This window comes from Peromyscus eremicus, chromosome 14 (assembly GCF_949786415.1).
Source record: "Peromyscus eremicus chromosome 14, PerEre_H2_v1, whole genome shotgun sequence".
Taxonomy (NCBI): Eukaryota; Metazoa; Chordata; class Mammalia; order Rodentia; family Cricetidae; genus Peromyscus; species Peromyscus eremicus.
The window spans coordinates 65,663,118-65,689,325 of NC_081430.1; positions in this window are offsets into that span (position 1 = coordinate 65,663,118).

The window sequence follows — 26,208 nt, forward strand, 5'->3', positions numbered from 1 at the left end:
TGCTTGCAATGGCTTGAAAAGAGAAATTTAAGTCAATTATTTTAAAGGCAATGACTTTAAGTTTTCACTTTGCTTATTGTCAACTGATGATACCTATTGACTTAGGAACAGATAGATTATTTTCAAAGACTGTTAGGGAGAATTTTTAATCTATAATAAACAAAGAAGTTTGCATCTCACAAAAAGTAATGAAACTTTGTGTCAAGATGAATTTAGCACAATAAATTTGCTGTAGGTTTAAATCAATGCAGATGGAGCCAAATACAACACAACAAAACAAAATAATACAAGGGAAGATTCAGAAACATTGATCATAGCCAAAATACGCCCCAGCACTGCGAAGAGGTTTACTTCGGTAATATCTGTGGTCATTGACTAAATCGATAAAGCTCATTCTTTCAAGAGCATCCAATTATCAGCTTACTGTTGAGTGGGCCTTCTAATAAATCAGCATACTTTATATAGAATTAGACAAGGGTAACATGCAAATTAATAATAGCACAAAAAATGTGGGGTAAACTCCCAGCAGGCCCAGAAAATCATCTTGTGATTAATTGTTTCATTTAAATTTGGTTCATAGAAGCAAACATTTCACAGCCATACCCATCTGATGGGTAGTTTATGGCTAGCCATATTAATAGAGTTTGATTAAGCACTTAAGAGAAAAGATCAATACACCTTTGTCATATTTACACAACAAAAGGCAGTGTGTCAGTGAGTGGGCACCAGCAGGAGTTGAGGTACTATATTATTCAGGAAGTTAACAGTAATATATTTTACAAGCACTTTAGTCATTTAGAAAATGGGCCTTATTAATAGAACTCAACAGCTTAGATTCAATGAACTGAAAAATGAGTAAAGCAAAAGAATTTTCAGAAACAAAATAAATCAAGACAGTTAATATTGACAATATTTTTTTTTGCAAGAAACATACACAAATTACAAATAGAAAAGATTTGGTTGACACCTAAGCTAAGTATTTCTAATAATAGCTTAGGCCATAGAAGAAAACTCAGACACTGCCTTAAAATTGCCCTAGAACATCATGGGCCCTCTTGCAAGATCCACTGAAAGTTACCATTCATTAGCAGAAATGTTCCAATAAATCAGCATCTCATTTTTATCTAGTCAGCCTGTTCAATGTGGACAGCCAATCATTTACATCACATCAAGAACTCAGACATGGGATGTGATGAGTTGGGTTCTTGATGATCCATGGCAAACACTTCAGGAACAGAAAACAGCTTCTAAAACTGAACGTGGAGGAGCTTGTGGGGAACACCACAGCTCCTCTGGATTAGAGGCACTGGATGGTGGCTATTGTCTTGGTCACACAGAGTAGTCTGATAAAGCTGACTCATGGCTAGAATGAGTTTAAAACTTAAAAGCTTTAAGGGAGGAACCAGAAATGATGAATTACAGTCCTGGTTTTGCCCCTATTTAAGTAGGAAGATTACTAATATGGGTAGAGTGGAAACATCAACTCTGAAATCCAAGAAACCTGGGTTTGGAGCTGGTCAGATGACTCAGTGGCTAAAGGCATTTGCCAACAACCATGATGACCTGACTGCAATATCAGAACCACTTACATTAGTAAAGGACAGCACGGCCCCTGAGCTGGAGTGCTCAGGGTGGGGTGCAGGGTACACCAGCCAGGAAGACCCTGTAACAGGTAGGGACTGAAGAATGCTGGGAGAAGCTGATGGCCAGCGTCAGTTTTGACAAGTTACTAGGCACCTCAGTTTTGTCCTGGGTTTGAGACCTAACATGCCCTATATCAAGATAAAGAAGCACTGATTTGTATGGCCTCTGTGGAACATCCCCAGTCATTTTGGGTGATATGACCTACTTAGACATTTAAGAGATGAGGTTCACAGATGCAACCAAACTTGGATTTTGCTATTAAGCAGGAATCATTGTCAGATGAGCAACCAGCACCTCCACATTTGCCAGACAGACTTCCAATATTTCCTTGTGTTTAATTCAAATCTCTAGAACTATTCCAACTGCTGTTCTCTCCTGTCTTAGTTAGAGTTTCTATTGCTGTGAAGAGACACCATAACCACAGCAATTCTTACAAAGGAAAACATTTAATTGAGGTGGTAGTTTACAGTTGTAGAGGTTTAATCCACTGTCATTATGGTGGAGAACACAGCTGCTGGGAACATGGCAGTGTGTAGAAAGACATGGTGCTGGAGAAATAGCTGAGAATTCTACATCTTGATCTGAAAGCAACAGGAAGTGGTCTGTGACACTGGGTGTGTCTTGGGCATATATGAAACCTAAAAGCCCACCTCCACAGTGATACACTTCCTCCAACAAGGCCACACCTACTCTAGCAAAGCCACACCTCCTGATAGTGCCACTTTCTTTGGGGGGCGTTTTCTTTCAAACCACCACATCTTCTTATGCTCAATCTTTGTGATATAACTATAAAGAAGTCTATGAATATGAATAAAAGAATAAATTAAAAGGTATCAATTGGATGTTTGCAAAACTGTCTTTCTATAACATTTCAATACCAGTAATAGCCATTGTAGCCCAAATCATGGTAATTAGAGCCCTTGTGTGTGTGCATGCATGTGTGCGTGTGTGCTTGTGTGCATGTGTACAGATATGTGTACATTTTTTCACACTTCCTCTTTCTGCTATTCCACCGTCTTCTCTCATACACCACAGGCTGTGCACTGTGCATAGAATCAGAGTTGCTGCATGGTGAAATGCGTTATCAACGAGAGTTAAAATTACAGGTCATCAGACTTCAGTGGTTATTCTGTCAAGCATTAGGGAAGAATGCAAATTATTAAAACCCCTGAGCAATCAATTAAAATTGATTCTGGCTTGCTCCCCATTGATTCTGTGGCTGAAACTTGGACCAGAGGGAGTGTCTCTTGGTGACAATAGCTATGAAGTAGTTTCACATGTCCATATTCTTGGGTACTGTGGTATATTGAACACACTTTGTAAGTGGCAGATATTCAAGATGGAGATCATTTAAATGCGGGAGAAAATATTATCTGGGGGAAAAAATACAAGAAAAGGAGATGCTTCCTGTAAGCCAATATTCAACAATAACCTACTCTATTAGAAATCTATCACTATTAATATTTCAAGAAAAGTCTACAGATGAGTTTCAAGCAGAGAAAGGTGCGAACTGACAGGATCTGAATGGTTTAATGTGTAACTGACTGGTGAACTGATGTTCTGAAAGGGCCTGCTGCTGCTGCAGTTCAGCCTCTTCTCTGGTGACTTCCTTTGTGAATAGCTACTTTACCTCTTAGCAGCCAAATTACAAAAGGACATTTCCTTATTACTCTCTGCTTTCCACACTCAGTGTCACTACCTTGACACTCCCTAGATTTGTCTCTGTGGAACATCTACTCTGCTTCCTGCCTGTAGTCATCAACCTTCACTGGCTTTCAATTCCAATGGAGAGCATAAATGTAATTTCTGTAAAGATTGCTGCTGATCCCACAAGCTAATAATTTCTCAGCATGGTCTCTAGGCCAGTACCATTGGTTTCACCTGAGACTTTGATAGAAATGCAATTTCTTATGGCCACCCTTTGTTCTACCAAATCAGAAACTCCAGTGATAGGGCTCAGTGGCCCTTGTTTTAGCAAATGGTTCTGATACACGCTAAAATCTAAAACGCAGCAGTACAAACATTGTTCTGAGAATTCACAGTGGCAATTCTTTTGTGTCTGACAATAAATGTGGGTAGCCCTATAACTTTTGTTCCTGATGTAAATGAGCTAGTTGGCAGTCTTACAATGTCATTAGCCAGAGGACAGGTTGCCTGTGTTGTTCTGTAACTTTATCTTAGGCGAAGACCAATGGCAAATTAGTACTGCATTCTTCTATTTTGCAATTCTTCTACTTTTCAAGGGATATTTTTGAACTTCTAGATGATTTGCTTTGGCCTCTGGGTATTATTTATCAGAGGACAAATGGCCAACATCTGATGAGAGGGTATTAGTGAAGAGCTGATGCTTCACGGTTGTGCAAGTGATAGTATACTTGTGAGCCCAAGCTTCCAGGTAATAATCTCTGCCTTAGTTACGGTTTCTATTGCTGTGAAGAGACACCATGACCACGGTAACTCTTATAAAGGAAAACATTTAGATGAGGTGGCTCGCTTCCAGTTTAGAGTTTTAGTCTATTATCATCATGGTGGGAAGCAAGGCAGCATGCAAGCAGACATGGTGCTGGAGCTGAGAGTCCTTACTTCTTGATCCAAAGGCAACAGGAAGTGAACTGTCTCACTGGGCATGGCTTGAGCATATATGAGACCTCAAAGCCCACCTCCAACAAGGTCACACCTACTTCAACAAGTCAACACCTCCTAATAATGTCACTCTATTTGGGGGCCATTTTCTTGCAAACTACCACATCTACTCCCTGGCTCTTGCAGGTCACATACATCCAACTTATAATGGCACAGGATATACATTGCCACTCCAAAACATAGGAAAGGGAGCTTAACGAGGAAATACTAGACCAAAGCAAGACCAAAAAAGCAGCTATGGGCAAACTTCAAACTCTACATTTCCATGTCTGATGTTGAAACACTTTTCATATCTCCAACTCTATTCAGCTTTGTTGACTGCAATACGCTTCTTTCTCTTGGGCTGTTTCTACTTTCTGTTAGCAGCTCTCCTCAGCAGGTATCACATGATTCTGGCATCTCTAACATCCTGGATTCTCCAAGGCAATCCAGGCATCAACTTTACAGCTTCACACAATGGCCTCTCTAGGCCTTCATTCATTGACACTCCTGACACATGCCCGGCCTCAGCAGCTTTCCTTAGGGGCAAATTCCATAAGCCACTTCTTCTATCCTTAACTATAAACCCAGAACCACCAGGCCATAGCCGCCAAGTTCTGCTGCTTGCAGGGGCTGGAACATGGTCCTCCTCATTCAATTACATCTCCACCAGGTTTCTGTTCTTCACTGCCTAAGCTTGGCTGTCTTGAAACTGGTTCTCTAGACCAGGCTGGCCTCAAATTCAGAGTTCTGCCAGCTTCTGCCTTCCCAGTGTTGGGATTAGAGGCACCACATCCAGCTCTTAGCTTTTCTTTAATTCCTTTTCACAAGTTGGAAACTTAGCTAGGTGGTATCTGGCCCTGAGGTCACCACTCTCTTTATTCCATTTCTTAATCTATTTATCTCTCTGAATATAGAATTTAGTTCCATTCTCTTTTTCTCCTCAAATATTTTTCCTTGCTCAGCTTGCTCCTTTTTATTATATATCTTCATTAGAGTTATCACTTATTGTTTTTTTTTTATTTTTTGTACCACCAGTAGTAGATTTCTCCACCTATAAAGTAAACCAAATTGAGCCTAATAAAAAAGTAAAGGACCAGGTTTAATCTGAGCAAAGTACTCCCAAATGATTCTTGGGAAAGGGAGCAGGAGAGAATTCACACAGCCATTCTAAAGGGGGTGGTTTAAATACCCTGTAGGGGAATAGGGGTGATGACATGCCCCAAGGTGGGTTCATGCCATGGTAAGCTTTTGAGTGTGGTCTTGGGCTGCTATCTACATAGAACTGGGCTTTTGGTGGTTTCTCTGAGAGGACGAGGTTTGGAGGGGAAGGAGTAGGGCTGAGGTGGAGGTTCCAACTGAACAATCACTAGTAATCACTAGATAGATTCTATACTAGGCTGTTTTGAGATTTCATCTGCCAACAGAATTAATCCAAAACTCTTCACTTTAGCCTCAAACAAACTTTTCAGACAAGGAAGGGCAAAGGCAGCCATATTCTTCACCAAAATATCACAAGAATAATTTCTAGGCAACATACTAAAATTCTTCTCTTCTGAAACCTCTTGAGCCAGCCCTCTACAGTTCAAATCACTCAGCACTACTGTCTTCCATGCTACTACTGGTATGGCCCATTAAGCAGCACTTAAAGCACTCCACTGCTTTACCAACCCAAACTCTCAAAGTCCATATTATTCCAAACAAAAACATGGTCTGGCCCATCAGAGTAATACCCCACTTCTGGTACCAATTTCTGTCTTAGGGTTTCTATTGCTGTGAAGAGACACATGACCACAGCAACTCTTATAAAGGAAAATATTTAATTGGGGTGGCTTGCTTCCAGTTTAGAGGTTTAGTCTATTTTTGTCATGGCAGGAAGCAAGGCAGCATGAAAACAGACATGGTGCTGGAGCTGAGAGTCCTTATATCTTGATCCAAAGACAACAGGAAGTGAACTGTCTCTCTGGGTATGGCTTGAGCATATATGAGACCTCAAAGAGATACACTCCACAGTGTCACACTTCCTTCAACAGGGCCACACCTATTCCAACAAGGCAACACCTCTTAACATTGCCACTCCCTTTGGGGGCCATTGTCTTTCAAACCATCACAATCTCTGAGATTGTTTCTTCAACAGTATATAGAGCTGAAAGCCAGAAGGTGGGATGTAGAATCTAGGGATAAGCCTAAGAACAGGAAGCATGGCTTGATGGGATGTGTGTAACAGGAATCTGACCAGCCACATATGAAACAATGTCCTTGTGTAGTCTCCTTAAGCTTCCAAACATAAAACCATAGGATTCAGAGACAAGAAAGGATCTTAGCACATAGAATAAAATGCCTCCATCTCATAGAAAGGAATTTATAGGCTTACAGGCTAAGGTGCAGCAATATTAATGTACACTGATAACAGACAAACTGAGAGGAGTATGAGAATTCTGTCTTCTGCCCATTGTCCTTGTACTGTTCTCTGCTGAGCCATCTGAGATCTGCCAGGACTCAAATCTGCTTATGCTGAGAGAGACTCAGCTAACTGAAATAAGGCAAAAGTCCTGTCTCCTGCATTTCCTGACCATCTTTATAAGCACTAGGTGACAGATGAACAGTGAGGCAACTGATCCTTCCTAGTTTCTATTTTTGGGGTGAATCCTGAAGTAACAAACCCCAATGTAAATAACATTTTAGACTTTGAAACGCTGCAAAGAGGATAACTTTCAGACCACTAAAGAGTGGTTCCAAGTATCCTGCAGCTTCAATATGACAGAATACTGTGGAAGTATCAAGGTGTTGAAGAATTTTTAATGACATGACTTCGAAATGCTTAAGCGCAACGGCAAGTGAGGAAAAGCCAGATATAGAAATACTTTACACAATCCAATTTCAACCCTCTTTGGAACTATGTAGATTTTTATTTTACATTTAGGAAAATCCTAGAAAGGAATACATCAAAATATCGGTAGTGCTTGTCACGATCTTCTAGAGAGACAGTGACTTTGCTCTCTTCATTCCACTTCAGGTCTGATCTCTGTTTTTTAAAATGAGCACTTAATTACATTTAAATCCAGAATAAAAATCTTAGGAGGGAAAAAATGTAAGCAATTATTCTTTTATTGATGTTTTCTTAAATTCTCTTACAGGCAAATAGATATTAATCTAAACGTCTATTTGCCCACCACAAAAGCAACTTTTGAAAAAATGAAATTAAATTTTTATCAAGAAATCATTTATTAAATGCCCACTGAAAAATTTAGTTGAACTTTTGGTTTTTGAGCTAATTCCAGTTCTAAAATCTTGTGTGCTATGAGCCCAGGAAGGCAGCTTAGGCAAGTTTCCGATTAATCTGGGGAATTGTATTACCTTTCAAGGTCATGGAAAATTTTAGAAGTCACATGTTGTGACTATCTGTGCTATTGAAGACAGCCTTTTGATTTGGAAATAGCACACAGAGTATTTCAACAATTATTTCCTTATTAAAATTATTTGGTGGGTTTACCTGGTATATGCACGTGAATTTGTATCTAAATTTTAAATCTTCCTCCAATATTGTGGGCAGCCACTAAGTAACTATAATTAAATATACTAAATGCTTAAAACGTTTTCTATAATGAGATAGTATATAAATAGATAATGAAATTTATGGTTTTTTTTAATTGTACTTTTTTTTTTTAGATAGTTTCGATATTATAGCTCAGACTGGCCTTGAACTCTTGATATTCCTACCTGAGGCTCCCAACTGCTAAAATCTATGTATTTGTTTTTTAGACAGCTTCATGTGATAACTAAGAAAAGATGAGTTATTTAGACCTATGATTCTGGAGAAGCAAAGCAAGGTTCAGAATAGAAATCTCCTTAGCAATCCTGTTACAATAAATAAGAATGATGTGTCATGGTATCCAGTTACCAATAAGGAGTACGGGGAGTTAGGACCCAAAGGGTTATTCTGGGGAGGTGGACAGAGAAAGGTGAGCTCTGAAAGAGACAAAACGCAGAGCGGTGAAAGGTGAGTGTGAGCTATCAAGATAGTTCAAAGAAGGAAGGAGCAAATCTTCACTTTAAAATATTTCTATGAACAAAATGAATGAAACTTCATCATTGCAGGAAATCCACTCACTTGGAATTTATTAACTGCCTAGTTCTGGCAAGGCTGAATACTCATTTCATGTATTTCAGGGATGGAGAAGGGAACAAAATGGACACAAAATGAGAAAATTAAAAAGGAGAATTTATTTTTTTCTATCTCTCTCTCCCTACACTCCCAGCCTTCCTTTTACTTTTTTCCTTAAGACAATGTCTCAGTAAGTTACCTAGGCTGGTTTTGTGTTCACTCTGTAGCCTAGACAGTCTTTGAATTCCCAGTTCTCCTGCTTAGGTAACCTGATCAGTAACTGGAGTTATCAGGCCTGGCTAGGTGTGGAATTTCTTCTGAGGTTAAAAAAAAAAAAGAACACATAAGATTATATTGATGCTGAAAAGAGCTAGAGCAAAGACTGGCAGCTAGTTGTGGCCACTCACAGTGCTGGGTACTGTGATGCTGTGGTGAGAGACAATAAAACCTCTAAGCACTGCAGCAGAGTAAGCCCCATAGACAGTACATCAACAGGAGAAATAACCAGGAGACAGAGAGAATGGATATCATAGACTATGTTATGTTGAAAGGGTAGAAGGATGTTTATATTTGTATATATGTATGTACGTGTATTTTTTTAATGCTTTTGCATGAGTGTGTGTGTGTGTGTGTGTGTGTGTGTGTGTGTGTGTATACTTGTGTGCCACTGCAAGTGTGTGGAAATCAGAGGACTGTAACAAGAATCTTAAAAGGTCTTATAATAAAAAAACCTAGAACCAGACATTGGGGTGCAAGCTGAAAGAGCAGAGAAGCGGAACAGCCAGCCATTAGCTTACCTCTACAAAATCCTCAGCCTCAAGAGACCTTATATACCTTTCTGTGTCCTGCCATATCACTTCTTAGTATTAAAGGCTTGTGTCACCACTGCCTGGTTCTGTTTCTCTCATGTAGCCCAGTGTGGCCTTGAACCCACAGAGATCCAGACAGATCTCTGCCACCTGAGTGATAGGATTAAGGGTGTGTGCCACCACTGCTTGACCTCTATGTCTAATTTAGTGGTTAGCTCTGTCCTCTGATCCCCAGGTAAGCTTTATTGGGGTGCATAATATATCACCACAGAGGACAACTTGTGAGAGTTGGTTCTCTTCTTCACCAAATAGGTCTTGAGGACTGAACTTAAGTTATCAGGCTTGGTAGCAAGTGCCTTTGCCACAGAGACATCTTCCCCAGACCCATATGTGTGTCTGTGTTCACCAAAGAACACAGAGAAGGGTAACCCAAGAAGCTAATAGAAGTGAAGTGATTGGCTGCAGAAGAAAAGAAAGCAAAAGAGAAGAAAATGAAGATGGAAATTATTCAGTGATAAAATCCTTAATTATTTGTGACTTTGACATGGAAATTATGCAAATGTTTTATATAATTTAAAACTAATTTTTACAAAAGGAATCCTTTTAATTTAGAATATACTAAGCCAAATTAATCTAGCTAAATACATTAATGTGACAGTACCGCTATACCATTCCATATTATTTTAAAATAAAGTAATAGAACAGTTTTAGTAGAACAAATTACAAAAGACAAAACAACCACAATGAAATATTAACCTCGTGCATTTCAAAAGATGTCAGTGAAAGTACCAACACACACACACACACACACACACACACACACACACACACACACACACATATATATACATACATATATATATATATATGTATCCTGGTTAGATTTTTGTCAGCTTGACACAAGATAGACTTTTAGAAAAGGGAACCTCAATTGAGAAAACTCCCCCATCAGCTTGGCTTGTAGGTAGGCCTGCGGCAACATTTTCTTGATTAATAATTGATTTGGGTAGGCCCAGCCCATTGTGGGCAATGCCACCCCTGTACAATTGGCTCTTGATAGTATAAGAGAATAAGCTGAGCAAGTGAGAGGGAGCAAGGCAATAAGCAGTGTTTCTCCATGGCTTCTGTCTCAATTTTTGCCTTTAGTTCCTGACTTTACTTTCTTCAGTGACAGACTGTGTAGAAAGCACAGCCAGTGGGCTTTGAGGGTCTCAGCTATTAGGCTGTCCACACGTGATTTGTCTTTTGAATATGTCTGTTTATTCACACTAACATTCCTTATAAAAGCATGGTAATATAAAAGTTAAACACACATCTTACCAAGTGGGGAATGGTAGTTGGGCAGAAAATGCTGCTGCAGGATGCCAATGGGGAATCTTCTCCCATGAGGATGCTTCAGAAACTTACAGACTTGACACATGTCTGCTGTGAAGTCCTTCAGCTGTGGCAGGCCAGGAGGATGGCACCAATGGAGGTCCAGAAGGTCCTTGAGAATACAGACCAGTGCTGGCAGGCAGGCCTGTGTGAGCCCAGCAATAGTACCAGAAGTTCAACAGTCAGTGAAATCAGGGCCACACACAGAGGCCAGTCTCAAGTCCTCTTGCCGATGGGTTTCTACACAGAGTCTAGAGAAGCCATCTCTCAGGAGCACAGCAGTGTGATCCTCCAGGCCAATTCCAAGTACCAATTTTTATATCATTTCACTAGGTGATAGCTTTTCGCTATCAGGGCTCATAGCTTGGGGTTGGTTCACTAGCATTTCAACACCATTATGGGGTTAGTTCATGAGCACTGAATGTACCAGACCTGAACCCAGGGCTGGAGCAGAAATTACTCAAAACATACCTAGGATATTTGTGCCTAAAAGCAAGTTGTTGTCAAAGTCTAGTAAAGTTATGCCGAAGGGATAAATCAGTCAACTTGAAGTGGCTGCTCCATTGCAAAATCAGATGATGTCAGGAAACAAAATAATGGCTACTGACTGAATGCGTTGAAAATTGCATCTTTTACATGGTATGCTTCAACAAGTTCATTACCCTTAAAAGCTGCTGGGTGCCCCGCAGTGGTGGCACACACCTTTAATCCCAGCACTCAGGAGGCAGAGTCAGGCAGGTCTCTGAGTTCAAGGCCAGCCTAAGTCTACAGAGGGAGTTCCAGGATAGCCAGGGCTACACAGAAAAACTCTGTCTTGAAAAACCAAAAATAAATAAATATTAAAAATAATAAAAGCTGCTAGCTAAACCCATAGATAAGTGCACCTCTCAACCTTCGTCAGAGAAGTTCCTCCTTGCAGTAGATGACGACATAGAAACCCTCAATCCAGGTGTACAGCATAAGAGACTGTGCTGTGCTCAGCAATCAAAGGGTTGTATTCATCACACCCCTGCCCCAGGGCTAGGGAACTTCTCAGAAGAGGTATGGATAACTTCAAGGAAACAACGTTTTCTGGACACAGCAAGACAGCATACACTAGATCTATACAAGCTCAAACCAGACAAAATCCCAGGATAGAGGGGAGCATAGAATCTCACCATTAGATGAGAAGCTATTGATATTTGATAGCTGCTAGGAGGTGAAGAGTCAGTTTTCTTTAAGGGTGTGACCCTGAGTAGGTTAACTACACTCCAGGGCATAACCCACTTGCAAGAGTAATGGGCTAATACAAATTGGACTTGATGGGTTTGGGGGGAAAAAAATCAAAGTTGGGTATCGGGTAAGAGCAGAGAGGTAGATCTGGAAAGAATTCAGGGAGGAGGTGACCAAAACTCAAGTTACTAGGATTTTAAAATTATTAACATTTAAATTATTCCACTGAAGGCCAACAAGATGATCAAGTGGGTAAAAGTGCTCGGTGGCAAGCCTGACAGGAATAGTTCCATCCCTGGGTCCCATGTTGTGAGAGAACTGACTCCACAACTTTTCCTCCGACTTCTACACTCCTGCCGTGCCACTGCCACTCTCCACCCCACCACACACACGTGCATGCACACATACATATACACAGTGAATAAATAAATGTAAAAAATATTCCATTGAAAATTACTGGGCGAGACAAATCAAATATGTCACTGTGCAAACCGAATAGAAATCTAACAATTGTGACTAATTGATGAGTAAGAGTTCTCCAACATACACAAAATCTGGCTCAGAAACACACAAACAATGACTGAAATAAGAGATTGCCACGTGCTTTTAATGGCAGGGAAAGAAGACAAAGTGGGAAGGCAGACTCATCTTGAAGGAGGACAGACCAGCTTGAGACATCTGTGGTGGTGACACTGATGACAGACAGACCCAGGGCCACTGCTGCACGGTGCTGCACAGGTGGCAGACGTTCCATTTTCCCCTAATTTCTTAGGCAAAGCTACTTAGAGCCCAAATTTTGTACACAATATAAGACAGCAGCTTGAATTACGGAGGAAATTAAGAAGACTATGCTAACCAAAGTAATTTATATAAGTAAATTAATACCCATTTTTGTCAGTGGTGAGTGTTATCTTAAAACCATGATAGTTAGAGGAGGGAGCAATCCATAAATAGACACAGAGATGCTTGATGGCATCTAGAACAACTCAAGGCATGCCTTGAATCAGCTGACACACTGAGTTCTCTTGCCCCCAGCAGCACACAGCCCTAGGTGGAGAGTGTTGATCTGCACTGTTCTGGAACTTTCACCAGGGCCTCCAGGGGATTTTTTTTTTTTAAGTTAGGCAGCTTTGCAAACTTGCTCTTTTTCATTTATATTCCAGCCCTTATTCCATCACACTCATAAAAAAATATGGAAATTATAAGTTCACTGCATGTACATTTTTAATGAATTAACTGAGTCAAAACTGGAAGTAATAACCATCAATACACGTTATTGCCTAATATGTATTTTTATTATGGATCATTTGTTGATTTCTCATGTGGTTTATATATAGGTTATCTATGTATGTTAGGAAATATCAATTATCAATATCAAAATCTATTCATAGCCACATTGAACGAAGGCATCAAGAACCCAAAGGCGTCCTGAATATTGCAAGCAGGCAGCAGTAACTCTGCAGAAAAACTAGGAAAAAGAAAATCAGATTAAATAATTAGTGTCAATTAGCTCCAGTGAAATCATTCCATAAACAATTGGTCTCCAGTGACCTGCTTAATTATGTGAGGCTTCTATGATCCTCACCAAGCCTGCCTTGATTCATGTTGACTCTTGAGTTTCCCAGAGGTATAATTAATTATTGTCTTGTACATAAACCCCTGGCAATTAATGGCAGCAGAAAACAATATAGTACCTTTAAAAAAAAGTATTCAAGGAGAAGACCTTGACTGTGTGAATGACCCCTCCAGTATTTTTCAGGAGAGACCCATCATATACTTAGAATAAGTGGCTCACGACTGTGGCTGAAAACTGACAAAGGAAGCACTCCCTACTCTACACACCACAAAAGAGAGCACTGTATGCTGTGTTGCTCTTTAAAATGCTTGGTATTCACTAGACACTATTCTAATTCGGTCTTGGACCTAATTAAAATACATTTTCAAACACCCAATTTAAATAATCAGTTTACTTTGAAAGTATTGTGGATAGTGCATCCAAGCCTATTTAAAAAAAAGGATTGAAATTAAAATAGCATCCAATTATTCAGGTGTTCTGTGAAAGCTGGCACCTGGTCTTACCAGCTCCTGAGTGGCAACTCAATCTTCCCCTGAGAATAGCAGATGCTGGCAAGGTTACCACCCCCAACAAACAAAGCTTGGTATTTGGTCTGTAACGGATGGTAGTTTCCCTCATGGGAATATTTAGGTCCTGTAAAATATTTCCCTGGAGCCAGGTGTGATGGTTCACATCTGTAATTATGACACTCAGAAGCTGAGGCAGGAGGATTGCAACCAATCTGAAGCAAGTCACATTTATGGTAAGTTTGTCAGTCTGGACTACAGAATGAAACCTTGTCTCAAAGCAAAACAGAATTTCCCTGGCATTGATTTTGGAAGGCCCCCAAAGCACTAGAGTATCATGTGAGATGCAATTTTTATAAACAGACCCTTAGAATTTCCAATTTAACAGGCTATTAGACATATAACCCTCAAAAATGGACAATCTCAAATGTGACCATCATTACACAGTTGTCATACCAGGACATTTTAGGGACTTTTAAGGTTCAATCCAGATTCCTCACTGATATGTGTACCCATAGAATTCAAAGCAAAGCACCTCTATGGAGCCAACTTACTGTTTTTCTGCAGACAATGCTATTATTTTAAGATTGCAGGCGATGTGGTCATGTCTCCCCTGTCACGTCCTCCCTTGTAACAACCACTGAGCTAAGCTTGTAGCCTCTTGTTCACTGCTTCCCATAAATCTTTGATGACTATGAGAGCCTAGTCCTAAGTGAGAGAGATAAAGTGTGATGGTATTGAATACTACGTACTAGACAACAAATAAATAAGATGGAAGAGAAATCACAGCCCTTTAGTCTTTACCATGGAAATACTTTATTTCCTTAATAAGTTGTCAAACTTATTAAGTTGTCAATAATGATAATATTAGCAAATTTAATTTTGTAAAGCAAACTGATGAAAAACCACAAAGTAAAACCAGAAGCTAAATCATGGCTCTTCTCCTTCTAGATAAAGACTCGATTGTGTCTAGAAAAATTAGGATGATTGAGAAACTAATCTCAAAAAAATATAAACATAAAGCATTACACCATTATTCATGTCTATTTTCCCAAATGACATAAAAATGTTTTCAATAAAAATCATTTTAAAATAACATTCCCATACATAATTAAATTACTAATACTATATCTAAGCCACAGTTTTGCAGTTAGTATTTCCTCAAATTGGATCAACTTTGAAAATGGATCCTACATAGGCAAAGAGTAATGAGAAAAACACCAGAGAAAGTTGAGAAAGCGTTGTTGGAAATGTGTTTTGTGAGAGTTATAGTTTAACTGTAACATATAAGCTAATAAGAGAACTGAAAATGTACGTGGACTGAGTTAGCAGTTTCAACCCATGTCACACTGGATTTTAAGACATATATATGATTATGTGAAATTCAACAAAGAAATAGTTTCCTAATAAATTTTTTTATGTACATTATGGGGAAAGTTCACTAAAATGTCATGATATGTTTAACCCAAAAGTATTAAATAATTTAAATGAAATGCTTAATATGTCTGGGGAGAAAAAGTAACAGAAAATGCACAGCAAAAAAAGGAAGAAGGGTTCTTTCTGAACAGAACTCACAGGCACCAGAGACACAACTTTAAAACTCGGGCTGTGCACAGTCACAGTAGACAGCGGGCACAATGACATGTTAAATTACCCACATGATGTATAGCTTAATGAACCCCCTTGTGTTGATCACGCTTGGCATTAATCAAGAGCCATGAACAGATTCCCTTATTTTCTCAATGCTTCTCTGATAAACTACAATTTCATTTAACCTTGGACAGCAACTTTAATAGCTTCCATGGGACAACTGTCGATACCTTTCTGGGTATACAGTGATTAAACTGCAACTCAAGATGCATGTCATGAATTTTCTTCATTTGAAATTAGAATTTTTATTCTTAACAATCATTTGCATAAAATATGCTGAAGACACTGAAATGCATAAGGATTTGCATTTATCCAAAGTCTAAATCTGCCATGTTGTATTGTAAGATAGTAATTGATATTATATTCATAAGTATTTCTACTTGTGTGCTTATTTTACCTCTTGTGAATAATATAAATAATCTTTCTGCCTGGGACAGAAAAAACAGAAGAAAGAAATTAAGAGTCAAAGTTTACTTTGAGGCAGATCTGCTCAGCTGTTCTACTGTGCTCAAGACTCACCTTCCAGGTATTGGGAACAGAGGCCAATGTTTGCTCCACATCAAATACGGAAGTGAGTGGTACCTACCATTCATTTTAAAAGCACAGGTAATGATCACAGAAGATGAGTGAATCTCACTAAAAACAGATTGCTCAGAAGACAGTGCCATCTAGTTTCAATCCCCTCCCTTGTCCTTAGATTTGCTTGTTTGCTAACCTTAACTGGTATGAGGTTGAGCTCCTAAAAGTTAAAGATAACAGCTAGATGAAAACTAAGGTTGGTTTGGTGTCTATCTGTATACATGGAAGTCCATAAGTTAAAACACTTTCACCTTAACCAATCTCTCCTAAATCAAACAAGGAATTTTCACACGTAGGGCTTTACTTGGAGAGTCCATAACAACTCAGATTTCTGTTAAGGGAGGCATTGAGTAACATCTAGATCCACTAGAGGATGCAATTCTCTCTGAAAGAAAAGAGATTAATGTGCCAAAGGCACATTGCATGAAGACAATGGAGCTAGCAAAGGAGGAGAATGAAAGGTATGGATCTGATCACAGAACACATGCAGCCCTCTATTTTAAGAGAAAAAACTCATGATAGCCAGTGTGCAATGGCTACTTTGTAGGACTTGGAAGTTGAATGCCTATAGACTGTGCTTCAGGTATTCATATTGAGAAGGTGCTTTGTTTTGTCTTGCTGTGTTTTGTATGTGGTACTGGAGGTTGAACATAGAGCCTCATGCATGTAGGCATGCACTCTACCCCTAAGCTATCTCCCCAACTTCTACACTGAGAAATTGTAATAAAATCCTCTAGATTAGATATAATCTTGTGAACTATTTCATCTGTATTTAATAACTTTCCCATTGTTTTTTAATGTTGATTTCATAATTTGGCAATTTGGGGCCCCTATGGGAGAGTGGAAAGGTGTATCCGGACCAGAGCCCTTGGTGCCGTTCACCTGTGACTACTCATGTAGCCCTGGGTAAGCCACTCATCTCCTTCCGACGATTAAAAAGTCACTTAGAGATGGGTAGGTGTCTTTGTCAGTGTTCTATTTCTGTGAAGAGACACCATGACTGCACAACTCTTATAAAGGAAAACATTTAATTGGAGCTTACAGTTTCAGAGGTTTAGTTCATGATTAGCATAGCGGGAAGCTTGCTGGAACTCAGGCAGACATGGTGCTGGAGGAGATGAGAATTCTATATCTGATCCACTGGCAGCAGAAACAAGAAAGTGCTACTGGCCCTGGTTTAGGCTTTTGAAGCCTAAAGACCCTTCCTCCAACAAGGCCACATCTCCTAATCCCTCAAATAGTGTGAGTCCCTAGGAGCTTATGGGACCATTTTCATTCAAACCACCGCAGTAGGGGATTCTATTTTGTTGTCTTGGGCTTTTTCTGGGATTCACGTTCTCAGATCTACCACAAACTTCTGTGAGTTCCTTGGGTGTGGGTTTGGAGTTGTAGTTCATGAAGGAGTACAGTGTCCTACAACGGAGCTCCCACTTTGCACTGGGAGCATGTGCCCTGGCAGGTATTTGATTTTGTGAATATGCTCAGACCCAGCTCATTTGAGCCTCTGACCAAGGCTGTGACTGGCTGCTTGGCAATTCTTTAGAAAAATGGCAAAGAGCTGAGTTTAGTTATCAACCACTTCTAAGGCTCAGCTGCTGCCCTGAAGAGAGATTATATTCACTCTTCTTTATGCAAAAAGAAGGAAGCCTAGAGCCAGATCAGTCGCCTTTCTTTCCAACCTGTGCCTCAAGTTCTTACACTGTTCAGTAGGATATGTAGCACTGTTATGAGAAGACCTGTGGTGCACGTGGTGGTGAGATTCTAACAGGAACTTCCTTAAGCACAGAAATTCCTGAGTCCTATGCTGTGAAAGAGCACTGTGAAGACAGGACACAGAGGACTATGCACTTGGAAGTCAATCAGAACACATGTAAACCAATTTGTGGCCTTTCAAGGCACAGGCCAATCACCTATCACGAGTCAGCCAGGTTCGTGAGTCAGCTCTGTCAAGCACTCCAGCACTTCTGGCCTTCCTTCACATCCTCAAACATGCCAAGCTGTTCCCATCTCAGGGTCATTGTCCACCTATTTCTTCTGTCAGAATTGCTCTTTTCTTCTTTCTTGGCTAATTAATCCTTCTCAGTTTCCAAATCTCTCAGTCAGTGTAAAGTCTCCAGAGAGAACATGTCCACTGGAAGTTATCACTACCCTCCCACCCCCAGAACCACCAGTCACATTTCAATTATGTTATAAAACAAATGATTTGTATTTTAAAGAAGCAAACTGATGAAGTGTCTTCCTGGAGGACAAATTATGATTTGAACAGGGAGTTAAAGACCAATATCAGACAGACCTGTAAGACCAGTGACTGAGTGACTCTAGGGCAGCGGGTAACAAGTTCAAGTCCTGCCTGGGCAACTTAATGAGTCTTTAGCTCAAAATGTAAAACTAACAAGAAGGCTTGGGATACAGGGACTAACTGGTAGAGTGCTTGTCTAGCACCTATGTTTACAAAAGTATATTAAACCAAAGCAATCTTTGTGGAGTTTGTAGTCAATGGTAGTCAGTGAAATATATGAACTAACCCTGCTTTTTGCTGAAATGTTATAATTAAAACCAATTTTTTTTTAAGTACAAAGTTATATATTTCATTCTTTTTTATTTTGTATGATATCTGTAAATGTGTGCTTGTATGTGTGCACACGTGGGAAGGTCAGAGCCTGACACGGAGTGTCTTCTATGATCAGTCTCTGCCTTATCTGAGACAGGGTCTCTCATCAGCCCAGCGTTCAGTGATTGGCTGGACTGACTGAGCAGGAGTGGTACTAGTCACTTAGATTAGGGGTTTCTGTTTGGTTTCAACATGCAAAATACGTTTAATGACTCCGTAGGCCGTTTTACCCTGACTCCTAATTTTGCTTTATACTTGCTGTACCACCATGTAGCAGGGTTAGATACATAAGGTTCTGAAGCCTGAATGCTTTTCCCAGGGGCTGAAGAGTGGAAAATTAATTGTGCCAGGACAGAAAATAACACACGAGTTCAGATTCCTTGAATATAGTGAGAGGAGCATAAAGTACAAAGGGTTTTCTCCCCCACAAAAATGAAAACCTAGCGGGGCGGTGGTGGTGCACGCCTTTAACCTCAGTACTGGGGAGGCGGAGCCAGGTGGATCTGTGTGAGTTTGAGGGCAGCCTAGTCTACAGAGCGAGATCCAGGACAGGCACCAAAACTGCACAGAGAAACCCTGTCTCCAAAAACAAAAACAAAAATGAAAACCTAGGAATTGGAGCTAATTAAGATAGGACAGAGCTGGAGAAGGACTGCTTATTAAAGTCCAAAAACAGCAGTAAAACCAATATTTAATCCATTTAAATCAAATGTTCAATCTTACTGTTGGAAGGGTGCATGGTCTGTAAAACCACAAAGCCAACCGTACCTCCTGGGCATAGACCTATCTTTACTGGACCCCTAGGGTCTTATGCTCTGCACTATAGGTATGTTGTAGTATGTAGTACAACATACTATAGTATGTTGTAGTTGTAGTATTTAGTTTCCTCTCTGTGATACAGACGTATATCTCTTTTCTTACAGATTAGACAGTAAGAACCTTAAGATTGCACTTTTAATAAGTTTTAGGGTCAAATCCTCTGTGTTTTCAATAAAGGGCTCAATCATAATCAGCATCACTTGTCACCCTCACCGTTTGGAGGCATGGAGACAGAAGAAAACCAAACAAAACACAGGAAGTAACTTAGTTAATTAGGTCCTGTGGTGATATATCGTGTACCCCAATAAACTTGCCTGAGGATCAGAGGACAGAGCCAGCCACTAGATTAGACATAGAGGTCAGGCAGTGGTGGCACACACCTTTAATCCCAGCACTTGAGATCTGCCTTTGCTTGGGAAGCACACATGCCTTTAATCTCAGGAAGTAATGTAGCAGGACAGAGAAAGGTATATGAGGAAGCAGGTACTCACTCCCTTTTGGCTAAGGACCTCATAGTGGTAAGAACTAGTGGCTGGCTGTTCTGCTTCTCTGATCTTTCAGCTTTCACCTTGATATCTGGCTCTGAGTTTTTTTTTTTATTATTATAATACCATCTAAGATGCAAACAACAAGGTCCAAAGGCAATCTATTGCCACACAACTAAAATCAAGGAGTAAAATCCAGAGAGGAACACTGTTTGCTTATCCCTGCTGCTCCTGGCAGTAACTTGGAAGAACTGGGTCTCATTTCAGGGAAAGTGGTAAGTGTCAAATATCTATTCTGTCTTCAGGGCAAGGTCTAAAAACAAACAAACAAACAGAAAACCCTTTCATTTCTCCAAAAGAAAAGGGTATAAATGCTATATGTCTTTATATCAACCAACTATAGTGATTAACAAGGAAAAATCATTTTAAATGATTAGAATTGTCACTGTTGTACGGCATGATAAAATAAGAACTGAAATTACAGGATAAAATTCATAATCCAGCAGCCAGGTGTGGTAGTGCACACCTTTAATCCCAACACTTGAAAGGCAGATCTCTGTGAGTTCAAGGTCAGTCTGGTCTATGTAGCAAGTACCAGGATTAAATATCAACCATGTCTATGAAAATCTGAAAGAAAATTTACTTGATAGGCTATCTGCTAGTACAACTAAATCTTGAGGATATAAATTTTTCTTGTTTTGATAGTTATCATGACCTATATTTGCATCTCTAGATATGGTAACATTATTACTGTGACTATCTAATCTCAGGCTCTTAGTCACACAAGCACTGTCCAGTATGGGTTTCATCTCATGAAGTGGACCTTAAGTCAGATCATATATCCGTTGGCTGGTCCCACACACTTTGTGCCACCACTGCACTAGCACGTCTTGCAGGCAGGACACCATCGTAGATCAGAGTTTGTGACTGGGTTGGTGTTTGTGTTTCTCCTTTGGTAGTGTGCAGAGTACATCCCTATACCAAAGATACTAGAACTTAGGGGTGAAGGCATCAGCTTGACTTCTACATGTTCAGTGAGTTGTGTAGGTGTCATCTTCAGCAATGGGGCCTTACTGTGAGTTTGTGGAGAGCAACCTATAGAGCAACCATCAGCATGGGTGATTTAGGGGATTCTCATGGGGACCCCTTTGGCCAACAACTCAATTAGATGTGACCCATTCTGGGTGCTTCATGGGTGTCAAGAGATGGGGCTGTCCAGTTGGGTCTCTGTGTCTTCCATTATTTGGTGATTTCATTTAGGTCATCTTCATATATGTATATTAGAAAGCTTCTAATATATTAGGTTTCCATATTATGCATCAAGTGGCCCTTAATTTTAGCTGTCTCTCCCCATATTTCTTCCCTTACCCCCCTCTTCCCTTTCCCTGTCCATCTGATCTTCCTGTTCCAGTCCCCCCCAAACACTCATCCATGACTATTTATTCTATTTCCCTTTCCAAGGGAGATCTATCAGACTCCCTTAGTTATTTACTATATACCTAATCTCCTTGGTTGTATAGATTGTAGCTTGGTTATCATTGATTTGACAGCTAATAGCCACATATAAGTGAATATATACCGTATTTGTCTTTCTGGGTCCAGGTTGATTTTTTTTTCTGGTTCCATTCATTTACCATCCATTTCATGATTTCATTTTTTTTTAATGGCTGAGTAATATCCATTTTGTAAATGTAGCACATTTTCTTTATCTGTTCTGTTGTGGAACATCTAGGATGCTTCCAATTTTCGTTATTATGAATAGAGCAGCAATGAACATGGTTGAGTAGTTTTCACTATAGTAGAATAAAGCATCCTTTGGGTATATACCTGCATACCTGGATCTTGAAGTAGATTGATTCCTTCCCTACCTCTTCTGACTAGTTTAATTTGAAGCCCATTTTGTCAGATATTAAAATAGCTACCCCAGCTTGCTTTTAGGTCCAATTGCTTGGAATATTCTTTTTCTATCCATTTACCTTGAGGTGATGTCTATTCTTGATGTTAAGGTGTGTTTCTTGGATGCTGCAGAAGGTTGAATCCTGTTTTCTCATCCATTCTGTTAGTCTGTCTCTTTTTATTGAGGAAATTGAGACCATTGATGTTGAGAGTTATTAATTATCAGTGTTTGTTGACTCTTGTGATTCTTCTGTTGTGTGGTGTGGGGGTGTGTGCACGTGCATGTGTGTGTATGTGTATTTCCCCTCTTTTGATTTGCTGGTCTGAGATTATTTATTCCTTTTTTTTACTTGGGTGTGGTTAAACTCTTTAGGTTGGAGTTTTCATTTTAGTGCCTTCTGTGGGGCTGAACTTGTAGCTAGATATTGCTTGAGTTTGGTTTTAGCATGGAGTGTCTTACTTTCTCCATCGATTATTATGATTGAAAGTTTTTCCAGGTATAGCAAAACTTGGCTGGCATCTGTGGTCTCTTAGAGGCTGTAAAACCTCTGTCCAGGCCCTTCTGGCTTTTAGAGTCTCCATTGAGAAGTCAGATGTTGTTCTAGTAGGTCTGCTTTTATGTGTTACTTGGTCTTGTTCCCTTGCAGGTTTTTAATAGTCTTTCTTTGTTCTGTAAATTTAGTGTTTTGATTATTATGTGCTGAGGGGAATTTCTTTTCTGGTCCAGTCTATTTAATGTTCAGTATGCTTCTTGTACTTTGATAGGCTTCTCCTTCTTATGTCAAGAAAATTTTCTTCTATGATTTTGTTGAAAATGTTTTCTGTGCCTTTGACCTGTGTTTCTTCTCCTTCCTCTATTCCTGTTATTCTTGGACTTGGTCTTTACTTGGTGTCCCAGATTTCCTGGGTGCTTTGTCCAGGAGTCTTTTAGATTTAACATTTTCTTTGAATGAGGTATCCATTTCTTCTATTGTGTCCTCAATACCTGAAATTCTCTCTTACATTTCTTGTATTCTGTTGGTAAGGCTTGCCTCTGAGCTTTCTGTTTGAGTTCCTAGATTTTTCATTTCCAGATTTCCTTCTGTTTGGGTTTTCTTTATTGATTCTATTTCCACTTTCAGGTCTTGAATTTTCTATTCCTTCCCTTCTATTGTTTGCTTGTGTTTTCATCAATTTCTTTAAGGGATTTATTCATTTCCTCTTTAAGGATCTCTGTCATATTCGTAAGACTATTTTAAGGTCTTTGTTTTATGCTTCAGCTGTGTTGGAATATTCAGGTCCTGCTGTGGTAGGGTTACTAGGCTCTAATGGAAACATATTGTCCTGGCTGTTCCTGATTTTGCTTTTACTCTGGTGTCTAGGCATCCGGGGTTGGGATGATTATAGGTCTAGGTGCTGATGTCTGGTTCTGTCTTTGTTGGGTAGGTGTTTGTTCCTTGATTTCTGTTGCCCTCCATGTTACTTATGAGAGTTTGCTGGCTGTGTGTTGCTTAGTAGGAGATTCTTTCAGAATCTTGATAGGTATGGCCACTGGGGGTTCTGGGTAAAATGTGTTTCTAGGTATTGGAAGTTGATACCTAGGAATGAGGGTGGGATAAAAGGGGAGGGTGCTGAGGGGTTCCACAGGAGGGCAGAAATCAGGGTGTTCCACCAGGAAAATGGGGCAGAGAATAAGGAAAGGCCACAAAATGTCATCTGCTATAGAGCTGGGGGTAAGAATGGAGAATTGGATATGGAGGAGAGGAGAAAAAGTAAAGATCTGAAGGCCACCCACTTGCTTTGCTGGCCTACTTGCTTCTCTGGGAGGCTTGGCTAAGGGGTTCCCAGAGAATGCCTGCTGGAGTTGAGGACTAAGATAATCAGTAGGGGAGGGAAATTTGAGGGGAAAATCTGTGTGATCCACTGGAGATGGGGCAAGTGTCGGGGGAGGGAAGAAGCTACCGAGCTGGGGATGAAACTGGAGCGTTGGATTGGGAGGAGTGGAGGGAGAGGTGAAGATCTGCAATTAGCCCACCTGCTTCCCTGGATAGAGTCCACTTCATTTTTAAAATAATAAAACTGATTTTTTTTTATTTGTTTCTAACTTTCTGGTTTTCAGTATTCTTATTTAATATGGCTAGGAAGGAATGGGACTATCACTCACTGGCAGACTACTTGTCTAGTATGCATAAGGCTCTAGGTTCAACTTTCATCAAACACACACACACACACACACACACACACACACACACGTATACATACATGTACATACACGTACAGGTACACACACCTACAGATATACACATGCACATACATACATACACATATATAGGTAAATGCACACATCTTTGAAGTTTTGAGTTCCAAACAACTTTTAGATTCTTTGTCTGGAAGACAGTACATAATATGCATTTTACATTACTTTATCTAAAGCCAATCATGCACCCTCTGAACCTAAGCCACTTTCAGCAGGGATGAAACGAGACTGGATTTTCCCAATTCTTTATAACAATAACTACAGAAAATCTGCTTTGTGTTGAATTGCACAAATCACCTACCTTTGGAGGTGCACTGATTTGGCCTGGTCACTGGGGATCCACTCAGCATCTTGGAAGAAGTAATTAAATAAATGGATCCTTGTGGCCCAAAAAAGCTAATAGAACTGCCTCTTCAGTAATAAAACATGCCATTTCCTTCTGACAAGATAGCAGTTAATTTCTAATCCGAAAAGTAGGAGCTGCCAGCTTTGGCTGTGTTGTTCCTTTCAAATATGCTGCTGATGACTCAGAATTACAGTTTTTTAGCCAACTTACCTATATTCAATTTTAAACTCTTCCCTGAGTTTAGATGAAATGAAAAATGTGAAGGTGCAGATATGTTTGGCTATGTCTCCAATTTCTGTTCCTTAATGCTTTTATCTCTCTGCCATGTTTTTAAATTACTATTTTAAAGAGTAGCAGTCATCCCTGTTTCTAGTCTTGTCTATTGCCCAGAACATAGACAAGTAATGTAGCTTTGGAGTCTTTGGGAGAACTAAGTAAATTATTTGATTTCTTTCAAAACTAAAATTAGGGTCATATGCCTTTAGTCCTAGCATTCTGCCAGCAGAGGCAGGCAGATCTCTAGGAATTCAAGGCCAGCCTGGTCTACATAGCAAGTTCCAGCTTAGCCAAGACTAAATTGTAAAAAATAAAACAATAAAATAAAATAACAAGACTAAAATTATCATATGAAGTACATTAAATCTGAAGATTATTCTGGAACAGCATTGCATGCCTTTTTACACAATTGATGTTTTTTCATTCCTCATGTCTGTATCACGGTCTTTGGGAACTGACATCTCTGACTCCTCAGTTGATGACATCAGACACCCAACATCATCCCTCTCCCTCATCCACAGCCACAGACACCTGGGCGCGCTCATGCGCGCGCACACACACACATACACACACACACACACACACACACACACACACACATACACACACACACAGAGTAGGGGGATAATCACTTGGCACTTTTCTTTATGATACTAATCAAAATATATAATCATTTTGTTTACTTGTTTCCTATCTCTCTTGCAAAAAAAAAAAAAAAAATCTAAGTTCCACAAAGGGTAAGAATCCACCTACCTATCCAGAGACATATGCCAGAGTTTGCATAGTATGGAGCTCACAGAAGGCTCTTAAGTATTTATTAAGTGGATGAAACAAACTCAAAACTAAGTTGCATATATTATAAACTCAACATGCTATACAGTTTAAATCTTGCAATCTGTGAGGGGACCATGTCATTCCTGTATAGATATGTATGTGTGACTATGACATTGTAATGAACATTTATTGAAGATCTGTGTGTCAGACACTCAATAAATGTTATGAATGAGTGAATGAATCAACCAATGCTAGAATGTAGCTGGAGTTTTCTCCAGTCCTGCCTGGCCCACGGTCAGGACAAATCTCTCTCACCCGCCAGTCCCACAGCTGCTCAGACCCAACCAAGTAAACACACAGAGACTTATATTGCTTACAAACTGTATGGCCGCAGCAGGCTTCTTTTTATCTAGTTTTTATATCTTAAATTAACCCATATCTATTAGTCGATAAGTTGCCACGTGGCTCGTGGCTTACCAGTACCTTACATCTTACTTGTCATGGCGGTGGCTGGCAGCGTCTCTCTGACTCTCTGCCTTCCTGTTCCCAGAATTCTCTTCTCTGCTCGTCCTGCCTATACTTCCTGCCTGGCTACTGGCCAATCAGCATTTTATTTATACAATTGATATCCACAGCACTGGAATTCCAGTGTGCCGCCATCATCAGAGGAAACCAACAGAAGTCTGCA